Source organism: Bubalus bubalis, chromosome 5 (genome assembly GCF_019923935.1).
Source record: "Bubalus bubalis isolate 160015118507 breed Murrah chromosome 5, NDDB_SH_1, whole genome shotgun sequence".
Classification (NCBI taxonomy): Eukaryota; Metazoa; Chordata; class Mammalia; order Artiodactyla; family Bovidae; genus Bubalus; species Bubalus bubalis.
The window spans coordinates 74,039,461-74,056,241 of NC_059161.1; the positions used below are offsets into that span (position 1 = coordinate 74,039,461).

General features: G+C 40.7%; 2 long non-coding RNA genes across 3 annotated transcripts; one reads left to right on the forward strand and one right to left on the reverse strand.

The window, feature by feature from the left end:
- Window positions 1-4,182: 4,182 nt before the first annotated feature.
- Window positions 4,183-16,713, reverse strand: LOC123332125. Of its 2 annotated transcripts, XR_006641111.1 has the most exons (4): window positions 16,604-16,713; window positions 15,340-15,524; window positions 6,513-6,730; window positions 4,183-4,470 (listed from the first exon to the last, which is right to left on the reverse strand). It is a non-coding gene; the product is annotated as an uncharacterized LOC123332125 (long non-coding RNA). The 2 variants fall into 2 exon arrangements; XR_006641110.1 differs by lacking the exon at window positions 16,604-16,713 and having other exon boundaries at window positions 6,513-6,640; window positions 15,340-15,470.
- On the forward strand, window positions 6,635-8,507 carry LOC112582714. Its single transcript, XR_006548908.2, has 2 exons — window positions 6,635-6,773; window positions 8,295-8,507. It is a non-coding gene; the product is annotated as an uncharacterized LOC112582714 (long non-coding RNA).
- Window positions 16,714-16,781: the final 68 nt, after the last annotated feature.

Sequence of the window (16,781 nt, forward strand, 5' to 3'; positions counted from 1 at the left end):
GATGGAAGGCTAGGTACATATACTCACAAGGTTAACATGATCTTACCATTTCATGAAAAATAATCATGGAAAAGAATCATATTAGTCTCAAAAAAAAAAAAAACATGATTTTTTATGAAATAAGGTACAATCAATTTAAAACTATATATAATTGAAACTTTGAAAAAGAGGCATGCAGAAGTTGGGACTACAAGGGCAGACTGGATACCTAACAGAAATTGCCTGATTTTATGGGTCAAAGGAGGAAAGATATGTGTAAATATAGACACAAGAAAAACAGAGCAGTTTTATCATATTTTAATTATATATGAAGTGCAGTCTCCAGAATGGGCAGTTGAAAGCCAGGTGTACCACAAATAAGATATTTTAATCGAACTTAAAGTGTTCCACTTCATCATCACCACTGGATATAAATTTTGACAGCTGCCTTAAGAACATTAGCAGCTGGAATTATCATCATCTGATTCCTCAAAGTTCTAACATTTTAACTCTCTGCTACTGCTGCTGCTAAGTCGCTTCAGTCGTGTCTGACTCTGTGCGACCCCATAAGATGGCAGCCCACCAGGCTCTCCCGTCCCTGGGATTCTCCAGGCAAGAACACTGGAGTGGGTTCCCATTTCCTTCTCCAATGCATGAAAGGGAAAAGTGAAAATGAAGTCACTCAGTCATGTCCGATTCTTAGCGACCCCATGGATTGCAGCCTACCAGGCTCCTCCATCCATGGGATTTTTCCAGACAAGAGTACTGGAGTTGGGTGCCATTGCTGTCTCCAATTTTAACTATCAGATGGCAAAAAAAAAAAAAAAAAAGCATTATTATACTTGCTAGTTGTATCTTTGATGCCTTATATAAAATCTTTTCACACTGATTTTGGGTCAGAGTTACTCCTGCTCATGTTATTTTTCTGAGGAGTGTTTCAAGAACATTCATCTTTTGGCCCTAAAACTGAGTACTACTACTCAATAGGCCAACATTCATTCTTCTACTTTTTCTTCTTTAAGTATCTTTTCTTTTAAAAAATAATTCGTTTAAGTTTCATTCATTTAAAAGATGAAAAAATAACTAATTTCTAAGTAGAACTAGCTTCTTTCCAAAGCTCAGCACTATATCCCCATAAGCTTTCTAGACATTTCCATTAGCGCATTGAACAATGTACTGAAACCCCAGCTCCTCACCTCTCTTTCCTCCCCACCCAAAGACTGCTCTTTTCTGCTTGGAAAAGTGCCTCACCTTCATGACTTGTTTCAATTAGAGAGGTGTTTTTTTTTTGTTTGTTTCTTTTTTGTAACCATAGATTTTAACTCTTAAAGCCATGTGAGAGCCATTCTTTTCCAATTCCCAGAACAAAGAACAAGTCTTACACTTGGCCTCCATAAATTTATTCCATAGGCTTTTGTCTTTACAACCCTCATCTAGATGTTATGACAGAATCTTATTTCCATCCTGCCAATCAATTCCATTCCTTCATAGACAGCTCTTTCAAAAAACTGAACCCTTTCAATCCCAGCTGAAATCTCCCAGAAAACTGGCAATATCTACAAGTAGGCTTCTAATTGCTGGCATATTACTAGTATCAACTTTAGTTCTAAACAACTTGCATAGATCCACTGTATGCTCTGCATCACAGAATGTCCTCACCCTTCCGAGTCACTGGCCTTATTGCTTATTTTCCTGGTTATAGACGCACACACACATCCTGTGGACCTAACACCCACCAATTCAAGTTAATCTTTGGCATTAGTTTTATGTCACTAATACAATCTGGAGTTAACTACCCTGTGTAATCAGGCCTTGGTCTAGAAAAACCTTAGAACCGTGGGTCTCGGTGGTAGCTTCTTATCGGGGTCCTGCCTTGGTTGAATCCAGGGATTCCCTCAGGATGACGGTGTCGGTGATTAGAATAGCGACAGCTTAGTTAAGTATTAACTAGAGGTATAAAGAGTGGTTAAATAGGGATAGCTCAGTGAGAAAATTCAGTGGAGCAAAGAGGCTGAATAACTTGGTTTATGTGGAAAACCAATAAAACTCCAAGACAAGGAGTTTGTGTCACCTACGTAGGCCACAGGCATCCTCCCATTCTCCCAAAGGAGAGGAGACAGTAAGCCCTCCCCAGTTAGATCTTAGAAGCCCAGGCAAAATTAGTAGGCTTAACGAGCCTCCTTTCTCCAGATGGGAATTCAGCCAGAAGGTGAGAGAAAGAACGACATGGGGAGACCAAGCTTCGGTGAGCAAGGCCCCTAGCTTTATTTTCAACAGGGGCTTTTATACCCTAAGTTGCACATAAAGGATAATGGGGGTATGAAATCATGCAAAGTCAGCAGTCTTTGATCCTTATCGAAACCAGGGTTTCTTTTCTGCAAACTTACCATACACAAATGGTTTAGGTGATTTACATCATCTTCTGGCCAGAAGGCCTGTTAACATTTCATGACTCTGACCAAGGTTTGTCAACCGTAAGACTTATTTTCTCTAAGAGTAATAATTTTAAAGTTTGACACCATCCTCCAAAGGTGTTAGATAAAGTTGCATTCCTATAGGGCAAAGGTGCAATGGGTTTACAACAAAGGAAAGAATTTATTACCTTAAGGGTCTAAAGTTGTTAACACCAAGGCCACTACTTATTTTTTCTACATAGCAACTATATTAATTAATACACTTCCAAGGGTACAATACAGGGGATGTGGAAACTTAGCAGCAAGCATATGCTCAACAATGAAATCTTCTACTAGTTCTATTCTGACAATTTCTAACTCTCCGAGAGGCTCTATACTATTTGAATATCTTAAACTTCCCATGCCTCTTGCGGTTGGGAGACTGTAAACAATCGTATGTGTAGCTGTAGGAGTCCGGGTAAACCTGTCAGGCAAGTTAGAGAGCCATCTGAGGGGTTTGTGAACTAAAACACTCTTGTCACGCCCAGGAACTTTATTAACTAGAGCTGTAAGTTAACTCTTTTTCAGAGGGAGAGATGGTGGTGGGGGATGGCCCCCCATAAAGTCAGAGGTGTAGGTGAGAGCACAAAGCAGTAAAGTAGGCAGACTCTGGTTTGGGGGTAGATGCTCAGGCAGGCCCAGAGGGGCACCCTTGAGATCTGGCTTGCCTTGCCCACCAAAACTCTCCCACATAACTTTGTTATGGGTCGGGACTCCCCTGCTGGCTCCCGGCAGCTTCTCATAAGGAATTTCTCTCCTAGGCTTACATCAACAGCTTCAAAACGACTTTTCTAACTTTTTGCCACTTTCTTGCTCATATATCCAAGTGTTCTTATTACCTAGAAGATTGAGCATAAATCCTTTATTTTCTAATCTAAAATCCTTCCAAAGTCAGGTTTAATATGTTTCCAATACTGCAAAGAATTAACTCATTTGAAAAGACCCTTATGGTGGGAAAGATAGAAGGCAGGAGAAGAAGGGGATGACAGAGGATGAGATGGTTGAATGGCATCACCGACTCAATAGACATATGAGTTTGAGGCGGCTCTAGGAGTTGGTGATGGACAGGGAAGCCTGGCATGCCGCAGTCCATGGGGTCGCAAAGAGTTGGACACAACTGAGCAACTGAACTGAACTGAATATCGTGTTTAACTAGTTATTTGCAATGCAAATGCTAACAATACAAAGCTTTTACTCTGGTCACACTAGGCTCTGTAGTATTGCCAGCTGGCACACATTATGCGATGCCTAGGTACTGCATTTTCTCAAGCCATTTCCATGTTCTGCAATGATCTCTCCTCTCCACCTGCACAAATCCTATCTACCCTAAGAGTCTAGTTCAAGTCCTCCATCTTTAGAATCAGAGTAACTCACAATGATGCCTTTTTTCCCTGAGTTTAGAAAAACACTATCTCATTTAATGCATGCTTAACTCATGTGACAGTTATGCTATAGAGACCACACTTTTAAAGCAGCACTTTAACACTTTTATGAACATGAATAATACCAATTCCTACTATAGACCCTTTCCTAATAAAGATTTTGACCCATTTACCTTGGCTTTGAAAAGTCTAAGGGATTTAGAATTAGCTAGTGTGGGATATTTTAGGTTTTCCTTTGAACTTCTTTCTTCTTTTTATTCCACAGATTTTCTATCATTTGTCCAAATGTATTTCAATATATTGAATATATTGAAATATACTGAAAACAAAATTCAAGTTGTCTTCTATACCTCTACCATCCTAGGATGCTTTTGTATAGTATGACACACAGCAATACACAATGCAGTACACAAAATGCATTTGTTTATTGAACACCAAAATTAGACTTCAATTTTATAAGTGTTTCTATCACAAAAACAATATGGGGCTTTATGGGGAAATAAAAATATAAAAATAAATAAATGTGTGGTTTTCTGAAAATACAGGCCTTATGTGAGACACATCAACCTACACAACATCATTCAGCTCCAGTGTGGTGTCTGGGGATGGGTTTATCCCCATGTAGGACAGGGTATTTTGATGATCATTCATTTCATCTACAAGATAAATAAATGCCAAGTTAGTTATATCCCTCTGGGCCTGCCTGAGCATCTACCCCGAAACCAGAGTCTGCCTACTTTACTGCTTTGTGCTCTCACCTACACCTCTGACTTTATGGGGGGCCGTCCCCCACCACCATCTCTCCCTCTGAAAAAGAGTTAACTTACAGCTCTAGTTAATAAAGTTCCTGGGCGTGACATGAGTGTTTTAGTTCACAAACCCCTCAGATGGCTCTCTAACTTGCCTGACAGGTTTACCCGGACTCCTACAGCTACACATACGATTGTTTACAGTCTCCCAACCGCAAGAGGCATGGGAAGTTTAAGATATTCAAATAGTATAGAGCCTCTCGGAGAGTTAGAAATTGTCAGAATAGAACTAGTAGAAGATTTCATTGTTGAGCATATGCTTGCCGCTAAGTTTCCACATCCCCTGTATTGTACCCTTGGAAGTGTATTAATTAATATAGTTGGTATGTAGAAAAAATAAAATAAAAAAATAAAAAGCAGCAGTAATTGAAATTCAATTGCAAAATGTCATATTCTGATTGTAAAATACATATACTTATCAAATTATGTAAATCTTTCTCTCCTTTACATATATTACTTCCTTTTCTCCGGATACATCTACATGTATACACTTACTTATCTCTCAGTCTCCGCCAATTCATTTAACAATTTATCTGTTATTGTGTGTAAAGCCTGGCTATTTACTGAGCAAGTAACAAAAAACAATTCATTGTGTCTTCAGCTGTAGGTTAGGTGAAAGTGTAGGATTACCCAATTGAGATATGAACCAAGTGTGGACTGTGAGGAAAGCTGAGCGCCGAATAATTGATGCTTTTGAACTGTGGTGTTGGAGAAGACTCTTGACAGTCCCTTGGACCGCAAGGAGATCCAACCAGTCCATTCTGAAGGAGATTAGCCCCGGGATTTCTTTGGAATGATGCTAAAGCTGAAACTCCTGTACTTTGGCCACTTCATGGGAAGTGCTGATTCACTGGAAAAGACTCTGATGCTGGGAGGGATTGGGGGCAGGAGAAGAAGGGGACGACAGAGGATGAGATGGCTGGTTGGCATCACTGACTCGATGGACGTGAGTCTGAGTGAACTCCGGGAGTTGGTGATGGACAGGGAGGCTTGGCGTGCTGCAGTTCATGGGGTTGCGAAGAGTCGAACATGACTGAGTGACTGAACTGAACTGAAATGAAATGAACAATTTTAGTGCTTCCCAGCTTGATGGAAAATGTGTGTGTGTGTGTGTGTGTCTGTGTGTGTGTGTGTGTGTATAAATAAGCAAACTGACAAATAAAAATTAAAAAAAGAATTAGGGAATCTATTTCTTTTTTAATAATATTTTTAAAGTATGTATTGAATCTGTTACAATATTGCTTAGTTGTTTTTTATGTTTTTGGATTTTTGGCTCCCAGGCATGTGGGATCTTAGTTCCCGACTAAAGACTGAACCCACAACCCACTCCCCTTACTTTGGAAGGGCAAATCCTAACCACTAGACTGCCAGGCAAATACTGCCTAGGGACTGTATTTTCAAATATATTGGAGGAATATAATTCAAAAGGGAATTGAGGACAGCAGTTCAGACACCCAATTTTGGAAGGAAATCAGAATGAAGCAGAAGACTTCCCTTCCAGTTACCACCTGAGAACTCATGGTGAACGAAGAACAAATGAGTAAATGTAGGTACAGCTCTTAGAAACATGTACGTCAGAGTGTCAGCACTATCTGATAGTTCCATTAATAAGTCTGGAAAAAATAACAGTACTTCCAGAGACAGCATCTAGAAGGCTATAGACTACGGAAGGAAGGAAAGAGATTTTAATATACATTCTGTTGTAACCTGTGAATTTTCCACAAGTGTGTTATTCTCGATGCTTTTAATATAAAATATTTGTATAAACTAAGCCCCACGTCATGGCACGTGACACCCACTTTGGTCCCAAGGTGAGGAATTCAGACAGGGTGCAGTGGGGATGGCTATTTCTGCTCTAGGATGTTGGGGTCTCAGGAGAGGAGACTCACCAGTTGGGGTTGATACTAACACTAGGGGCTGGACTCCTCTGGAGGTGACGTCACTGCCACGTCTGCAGCTGAAGCCGGGCTTGCTGGCGGAGATTCAGGAAGCCTTCCCACGAGGCCTGGGCTTCCTCCTAGAAGGCAGAACCGCCGAGTTCATTGTGGGTGGTGGACGGCTCCAGCAGGAGGTTGACCTGAGTGGCTCATGGCCTTTTCAGGCTTAACTGTGGACATTACACAGTGTTATTTCCAGGACATCTGTCAGTGGTAAGTAAGCCCTCATCACTCTGTATCAACTCTTGTTAAAAGAAAGGGCACTGGGACGACCCAGAGGGAGGGTATCGGGGGGGAGGAGGGAGGAGGGTTCAGGATGGGGAACACAGATATACCTCTGGCGGATTCATTTCAATATTTGGCAAAACTAATACAATATTGTAAAGTTTAAAAATAAAATAAAATTTAAACTTCCTACTGTAACAAAAAAAAAAAGAAAGAAAGGGCCTAGACCCACATCTAAGTGGGTGAAACATAAAAGAAATTGCATAGGTGTTAAGATTTATACCTGTACATATCAGTTTAAAAATCATAGCAACACATTAAAAGATGCTCAGCATCATTAATCATCAGGGAAATACAGATTAAAAAAAAACAACCAATGAGGTATACAAAAAACAAATGTTGGTGAGGATACTGAGAAAAGTGAACCCTCCCACACTGTTGGTGGGTATGTAAATTGCAACAGACACTACAGAAAACAGTATAAAGGTTCCTCAACAAAATAAAAATAGAGCTACCATATGATCTAGCAGTTCTACTCCTGAGTAGATATTTGAAGAAAACCAAAACCACTATTTCAAAAAAGTACATGAAGCCCACTGTTCAAAGCAGTATTATTCACAGTTGCCAAGATATGAAAGTAACCTAAGTATCCAGCAGCCAGTGAATGGATAAAGAAGATGTTATGTGTGTGTGTGTGTGTGTGTATGTGTGTGTGTGTATTCATATATATATATATATATCTTCACAGACATACAATAGAATACTACTCATCCATAAAAATTAAAATATGCCATTTGTAGCAACATGGATAGATTTGGAAGGTATTATGCTCAGTGAAATAAATCAGAGAAAGACATATACTGAATGATATCCCTTATGTGTGGAATATCAGTAACACAATAAACTAGTGAATGTAACAAAAAAGAAGCAGACTCATAGATAGAGAGCCCAAACTAGTGGTTACCAGTGGTTACCATTTCTTTCTCCAGGGCACCTTCCCCACCCAGGACTTGAATCCTCATCTCCTGCATTGGCAGGCAGATTCTTTACTTCAGAAGGAAAGCCCAGGGAAGCCCACAGATACGTATGAAGATAGATATAGATATAGATATAGATATACATATATAACTGAATCACTTTGCTGTATACCTGAAATTAATACAACATTGCAAATCAACTATACTTCAATCAAAGTTAAATATTAGTTCAAAAAATAAACACACTTTTAAATGGCCTACAGGTAATTTGACTCAAAGCAGAGTAAGCAATAATTTCAGTATCAGCATTTATATATCTCCACTACATAAGACTGTTCAAGTGACCCCTGCTCCCTTCCCACTGTATGCTCCTACCTCTATCTCTAGTCTCAGGCCTCACTCTGATGTCAAACACTACACGTGCACAGCTTGCACTGTGCAGTCTGGGAGAAGGAAAATCCCAGTTTCATTGTTTAATAGCCATGTGAGTGTTCTGAACTTAATATTATCATCCGACACTTTTCTGTTGCAGTCTTAATTCTGTATCTACACAGAGAGAAAGCCATGAGAGAACCCTAGGAGAAGGCCGTCATCTCAAAGCCAAGGATGGACTGCTCAAGAAAATCCAACTCGACCTTAAATCCCAGCCTCCAGAACATGAGAGAATGGTGTTCGGTCTTTTAAACAACCGGGTCTGTGGTATTTTGTGATGGCAGGCCTAGTAAACTAAGATAAGACTCTAAAACATCTTTGAATCTAAATTACTTTATTTATATAGCTTGTAATTACAATGTATTGACGAACGAGTGAAATAATCTAGAGACAATGGTGTACGTACCTATGAATTTTATTTTCTCTTGGTATGTTTTTCCTGTGACTTCCAATTCCAATGACCTACTCATTGAACTCATTCTCAGGGCTTCCCTGGTGACTCAGAGGTAAAGAAACCACCTGCCAATTCAGGAGATGTGGTTTTGATCCCTGGGTTGGGAAGATCCCCTGGAGAAGGAAAAGACAACCCACGCCAGTATTCTTGCCTGGAATATCCCATGATCAGAGAGGCCTGGTGGGCTACAGTCCATGGGGTCGCAAAGACTCAGACACAACTTTGCACCTAAACAGCAAACTCAATCCCGTCAAGGTTCATGTTATACAGATAGGGGCAAAGACAATGAGAAGAGAAAAAGTTAATAGTCCAAGGCATTTAGAGAAAGTTCGCTTGCATAAAATTTACAAAATATTATTCAAATAATTTCTCGTTTTATTTTTACTTTCCTCTCATTCTGGTAATACTATTCTTCGTGAATATGTCTGTTAGAATATTATTGCTTTTCTTGAAATGAAAAATTTTGAATTGCATAACACCCTTAGAAATTCTCACAGTATTACAATGTAAGTAAATAGAAAATGAAAATGACTTCATCTTGTTGTCTAAGCAATTAATGCATTTTGGTTTCCTATTTCAATGCCAATTTGTTGGGGCTCCCAAATCTTCTGCCTGGAACTTGTGAGTCGTATTCAAGTGTGCCATCAACTCAAGAGAAGGGATCTTTCTCTGCTGCAATCTGCCTCACTTCAGAGTCCCATAGACTCCTTACAGTGTTTTCTTGACAAAAAGCTGATAATCATGATTAATCCCTCACTTTCTTTCACTTCCCATTTCACATCTGCTAGTTCAACCTTCAGACCACCTACCCAACCTCCACCTCCACCAATTCTGAATCAAATCTCCCCTTACATTAGTTCTTTCCAGTCCTTGAACCACAAACCATAAAAAGGATCAGACCTCACATCTCAACTCTCCTCCAGCAAGGGGGCTTTGCCTCACAGGGCAGTCCCACACATGCTCTTTTTCTCCATCAATTTCCCCGATCCCCATTATCTCTAATTAAAGGCAGGGAGAAGAAAGGAACTGGTATTACCTACATCTGGTGATTCTAGGCTAGCTCCCTTTTTAATTGTGTGTGTGCCCGTAGGGTCCACCTCTTTGCGGTCCCATGGAGTGTAGCCCACAAGGCTCTCCTGTCCATGGATTTCTCCAAGCAAGAATAATTCGGAGTGGGCAGTTATTTCCTTCTCCAGGGGATCTTCCCAGCCCAGGGACTGAACTTGAGTCTCTTGCTTCTTCTACATTGAAAGGCAGATTCTTTACCTCTGTACCATCTGAGAAGCCCATCTTTACATACATGACATTATTACACTCATTTCATAGACAATGAAACCAATGATTATCTGAAATATTTGTGTAGCTCTGTGAATAAGTGTCAATTTAGCTAACTAGTAGTGACACTGGGATTCAAACCCAGATAAATCTGGGGCCAATGTCCACACCCTATCTACACCATCCTGCCTTGAAGGCCTTCTTTAGCACTTCTCATTGGCCTCCCTGGGATCCTAGAAAGACTGTTGTGGCAGGTGGTAAGAGGATGTGGTTTAAGAAACAGAAAAAAAAGAATCTGAAGACCATTTCTTCACATGTAAAAGAGAGAAAATTTCTAACACGGAGAGTTATTTAATGAAATCAAAAGTGAAAGTGAAAGTGGCTCATTCATGTCAGACTCTTTGTCACCCCACGGACTATACAGACCATGGAATTCTCTAGGCCAGAACACTGGAGTGTGTAGCCTTTCCCTTCACCAGGGGATGTTCCCAACCCAGGGATTGAACCCAGGTTTCCCACATTGCAGGCAGATTCTTTACCAAATGAGCCTCAAGGGAAGTCCAAGAACACAGGGGTGGGTAGCCTATCCCTTCTCCAGCAGGTCTTCCCAACCCAGGAATGCAACTGGGGTCTCCTGCACTGCTGGTGGTTTCTTTACCAACTGAGCTCTCAGGCAACTCCAAGAATCAGATAAAGAATCTAGCACTGTTACTGCCGCTAAGCTGCTGCTGCTAAGCTGCTGTTGCTAAGTCATGTCAGTCGTGCCCGACTCTGGGCGACCCCATAGACGGCAGCCCACCAGGCTGCCGTCCCTGGGATTCTCCAGCCAACAATATTGGAGTGGGTTGCCATTTTCTTCTCCAGTGAATGAAAGTGAAAAATGAAAGTGAAGTCGCTCAGTCGAGTCCGAGTCTTCGCGACCCCATGGACTGTAGCCTACCAGGCTCCTCCGTCCATGGGATTTCCCAGGCAAGAATACTGGAGTGGCTTGTCATTGCCTTCTCCTTAGCACTGTTAGTAGGGAAGAATAAGATCACACACAGATATATACCTTGCTACTTTTCCTAACCCCTTTCTGATTAAACAGATCTAAACACACACACACACACACACACACACACACAGTAATTCAGGTCAGGCCATCTGTGTTCTTGTTGACTTCTGCAAATTCACCACCTAACACCTCAGTTTATGTCAACTTCCTTGACTTCCTCACTGTTCCTGGCAGGCACATCCACACAGGGGTGCCTTTGCTTTAGACATCTTCTCTGCCTGCCGAGTTCATCCCCAAGACTTATATCTGTCATTGAGCAAATAAAGATTTTAAAAACTAAGATCAATCTCTGGCCATTTTGTTGGCCAATTGTATCTTCTTTGTCAGTCATAATAAGAGTTTTTAATATGTCTCTGCTGATTGATCATTTGCAATAGAAGTCAAAATTGCAATTAGTTAATTCCACAGGTTGCTTTGGAGGGCTATAAAACAGAAAATTGATACTGTTTGATCTTTTTCACAGTTCTTCCTTTATGGAAGCTTACCTTTTGTAATGAAAATGTACTACTAAACCACTTTGACATTTTCCTTAATGTGCACAAAAACAGATATACACAATAGATCAGAATAGAATGGAAAACAAACTTAAAAATGTCATTGTGGAATATTGTGAAGTGCTCTGAATATTTACCATTGTAAGAAAATGTCCAAGAATAGCGTATATGGAAAGTATTTCTAAATTGTACAGAATTTATTAAAAAAAATAAACCACCATTCGCTATCGTTTGAAAAAAGAAAATATCCAAAAAGGTGTTAGTAATTTTTCTTAATCTGTTTTCAATATTGTTTGAAGCTAGGGTTTGAAAATTTAACAGAAATATAGATCAATGGAACAAAATAGAAAGTCCAGAGATAAATCCACGCACATATGGAAACCTTATCTTTGACAAAACAGGCAAGAAGATACAATGGAGAAAAGACAATCTCTTTTTAACAAGTGGTGCTGGGAAAACTGGTCAACCACTTGTAAAAGGATGAAACTAGAACACTTTCTAACACCATACACAAAAATAAACTCAAAATGGTTTAAAGATCTAAACGTAAGACCAGAAACCAGAGGAAAACACAGGCAAAACACTCTCCAACAGAAATCATAGCAGGATCCTCTATGACCCACCTCCCAGACTAATGGAAATAAAAGCAAAAATAAACAAATGGGACCTAATTAAACTTAAAAGCTTTTGTACAATGAAAGAACCTATAAGCAAAGTGAAAAGACAGCCTTCAGAATGGGAAAAAATAATAGCAAACAAAGCAACTGACAAAGAATTAATCTCAAAAATATACAAGCAACTCCTGCAGCTCAATTCCAGAACAATAAATGACCCAATCAAAAAATGGGCCAAAGAACTAAACAGTTCTCCAAAGAAGACACACAGATGACTAACAAACGCATGAAAGGATGCTCAACATCACTCATTATCAGAGAAATGCAAATCAAAACCATTATAAATTTAAAGAATAAATAAACTGGAAAGTATATCATAAAAAATAAAATTTATTATGATAAATATAATATCATTTATGAGATGGCTTTGACTTACAGACTACAAAAGTAGGTTTCACTCTATTTTATATATTAGTTTAATATTTAAAAAAAAAAAAAGAATCACTTGCCCTTTGGCTCTGACCAATCAGATAAAAAATTCTAACTTTTTTTTTAAATCTATCTAGTTTTTGTATGGTTGTATGATAGGCAAGTTTACGGGAAATATTTACCTTAAAGATATTACTGTTGTTGAAATTAACTTTTCTTAGAAATGTGTTTTTCACTGCCAAGATAAGAACCCAAAGTAGTACAGGGAATTATTATTTGATTTTTTTGTTTGTTTGTTTTTTTCCAGTGGTATTCCTCAGAATAGTTGGAAATTCCCCAGATTTATAAAATATCAATATGAAAAATATAATAACTATTCTATAAAATCTAATTGCATAGGAATTGAAAAATATCCTCTGTTTATTAAAAGGTTTTAGGAATGGAGAGTTTATAAGGGGTTCTCTCTTGAATGTGGGAGAAAAAGTATGCCCCACATTCCACAACCAAAAACAACATTATTGAAGACACACAGCATTACTCAGTGTCATGATAAGGCTGAAAATTCACAGGACAAATTCTATGAAAAAGTTAAGCCATTTATGATACTTATATATAGTAAACCTATATATGTAGTAAATATATATATAGTACAAAATCCATTAGCTCTAAAATTTGGTAGTGCCAATGAAAATTTTGACGTGATAGAAAAACTCCTAAGTATGATGTCCGTGACAAGCACAACTTAGTTCTGAGGTTTAACAATGTTTCAGAAGGGAGGTGGGGTTATTTTCTTTTTTTGCCACACCTCGTGGCTTGCAGGGTCTTAGTTTCTTGACCAAGGATCCAATCCTGGGCCTGGGCAGTGAAAGTTCAGAGTCCTAACCATTGGACCACTGAGGAAGTCCTGTAATGTCTTAACAATGCTCATATGAAACTGGCCACATTTAGGACATCTAACTACTGACAGTTCTCCCCAAATGGTCAAAGCTGTTAGACCGTTAATTTAACTGAGGTGGCAACATTTTTCAAGGCCATGAAACATAAGTCAGTTCCCTGCATAAGGGTCTTAGAGTTACTCTCCGTTAGAAAATTAAAACAGAAGACATACTGTTTGTAATAATTAAGTCTCTGAACCTTGTGTCCTCTTAGGGTCAGGCCACAGGCTATTCAGTTGTGGTAGATGAATCAGAGTACCAAGAACAATCTTCTTATATTGAAATTAAGATGCTTAGCTATGGCATCTTCCAGAGAGAATGGAAATTTTAAGATTTCATTTTATTGACTTGTTTTTTTTTTATTTTAATTTAATTGCAGGACAATTATTTTACAATATTGTATTGGTTTTGCCATACATCAACATGAATCCGCCATGGGTGTACACGTGTTCCCCATCCTGAACCCCCCTCCCATCTCCCTCCCCATACCATCCTGCTGGGTCATCCCAGTGCACCAGCCCCAAGCATCCTGTATCATGCATCGAGTTTACAGAAGATCAAGAAAGGGTCTGATATTTACAAAACTAGTTTTATATTTCTCATTTCATGTTACAATAGTGTTGTGAATTTATTGCAGAACATTTTTGGAAAATAGAAACAAAAAACCAAAAATTAAATCACTGACACATCTACTGCATTAAAACAACTACTGTTAACATTCTGTTTTATACATATTCAACATTTTGTATGCATTTTAAAATATATACTTTACTTCTTTTTGAGAATATTATTTCATTAGCATCTTGGGAACCATCTTCTCATTGTTTTTCTGCCTCACTGATTGCTATTTTTAATGTTTAAAATTTTTTTAACTTAACATGTTTATTTATTTTTTACTTTACAATATTGTATTGGTTTTGCCATACATCAACATGCATCCGCCACAGGTGTACATGTGTTCCCCATCCTGAACCCCCCTCCCACCTCCCTCCCCATACCATCCCTCTGGGTCATCCCAGTGCACCAGCCCCAAGCTCCCTGTATCCTAAATTGAACCTAGACTGGCGATACGTTTCTTATATGATAGCATACATGTTTTAATGCCATTCTCCCAAATCATCCCCCTCTCCCTCTCCCATGGAGTCCAAAACACTGTTCTATACATCTGTGTCTCTTTTGCTGTCTCGCATATAGGGTTGTCATTACCGTCTTTCTAAATTCCATATATATGCGTTACTATACTGTATTCGTCTTTTTCTTTCTGGTTGACTTCACTCTGTATAATAGGCTACAGTTTAATCCACTTCATTAGAACTGATTCAAATGTATTCTTTTTAATGGCTGAGTAATACTCCATCGTGTACATGTACCACGGCTTTCTTATTCTTAAAGAGAAATTTATTAATCAGTTGGCTCCAGATAGTCAGAGGAAACTCCTAAAACTGGCCTTTCTAGGTCCTCCTCACCATTCTATGCAAAACAAAGAACTCTGACCTGAAGAAAAAAAAATGGACAATAAGGTTGATCACACCCAGCTCCTAACTGGTCCCAGCTGGTCTCCAGAATTCCTTGCCCCAGCTGTTTAAGAAATACCTACTCCGAAGACTTCCCTGGCTTCCCTGTGGCTCAGACGGTAAAGTGTCTGCCTACAACGCAGAGGACCCGGGTTCAATCCCTGGGTCAGGAAGATCTCCTAGAGAAGGAAATGGCAACCCACTCCAGTATTCTTGCCTGGGAAATCCCATGGACAGAGAAGCCTGGTAGGGCTACAGTCCATGGGGTCACAAAGAGCTGGACATGACTGAGAGACTTCACTCACTCCAAACAACCTTGGAGAAGAACAGGCACCCGTAACAGTAGATGTCCACATATATGCCTATATATACTTACTCTTTTCTTGGGTTAGCGCAGCAGGTCATTAATCTGATGCTGCTCCTTCTTGCCTCATTAAAGGTGAATCCGTTCCGTAAAGTGCCGGTCTCCTTCTTTTTCCGAACCTCGCCTCCTCTAACTCCCTTACCCTACACTGGTAAGAGCTGCCACATCAGTATTCTTAAACAGAAATCAGGAAGAACCTAAAGAAAAAGGGAATAGAGATAAGAGAAAGGCCAAAGCTCTCCTTATGGCCCTAAAGGGAGTTAACTTTAGGGCTACAAAGGTGGGAGGATACAAGCAAAAACCTGAAGTCTTTTTTTGTTGTGGCAAGAATGGACACTTTAAGAGACAATGCCCCCAAGGCAAGCAGAGGCCACCACCAAGGCCCTGCCCCACTTGCAAGGGAGATCACTGGAAGAGTAATATCCCCAGGGACGTAGGTTTCAGGGGTCAGAAACTCAGACACAAGATCAAGATTCACGGGGCCCAGGGCTTCCCACTTTGGCTTCTGTCCTCATTACCACACAGGAGCCTCAGGTGACTCTAACTAGAAGAGGCCATCCTGTTAAATTCCTACTGGATACGGGAGCCACTTTCTCAACCCTCCTGTGTAATCCGGGTCCTCCTTCTACTAAGTCAGCTACTAAAGGTGGCATTTCTGGAAAGCCAATTACAAAACTCTTTACACAACGGTTGAGTTGTAACTGGGATTCTCTTTTTTCTCATGTGTATATGTGCCTGTGCTCAGTCGTGTCCACCTCTCCGACTCTACGACCCCTTGGACTGCAGCCCGCCAGACTCCTCTGTCCAAGGGATTTTCCAGGGAAGAATACAGGAGGGGGTTGCCATTTCCTCCTCCAGGGCATCTCCCCCACTCAGGGATCGAGCTTGCATCTTTTGCAATTGCCTGCATTAGCAGGCTGATTCTTTTCTACTGTGCCACCTGGGTATCCAAGTGAGCACAGGGCGCCTGGCGTGCTTGGCGTGGGGTGAAGGGCCGTGGCAGCAAAACTCCACGAATTGAAGAAGGGGGAGGGTGATCAGCCGAGGCCGGGTGATCTGCTCCTCCCATGGGGAGGCCGAAGGATCCCCCACACTCCATCCACTAGGGATGCAGCATCCTTCCCCAAAGTTCTGATGGGGAGACCCTCCTCGAGGGCCCGGGCGCTGGAAGTGGGGCTAAGGACACCAGTCGGGCACATCAGGGACGGCCGTGGCCCCTCACTTCCACCCCCCCTCCCCAGGGGTGGCGGTATAGGCATGGTAGCCAGCCGGTGACCTGTGCACACTTGGACGAGCGCACCGCAGGGGGCTTCGCGCCGGGGGCTTAGGCGCTCTTCCTGGTCCAGCACGCGACAACATCAGCGGACAGAAGGAGGCAAAGGGCAATGGAGACGGGGCAAGGCGGGCCGGGGAAGCGAGAAGCACCAGGGCGCAGGCCCAGGGATCAGAGGATA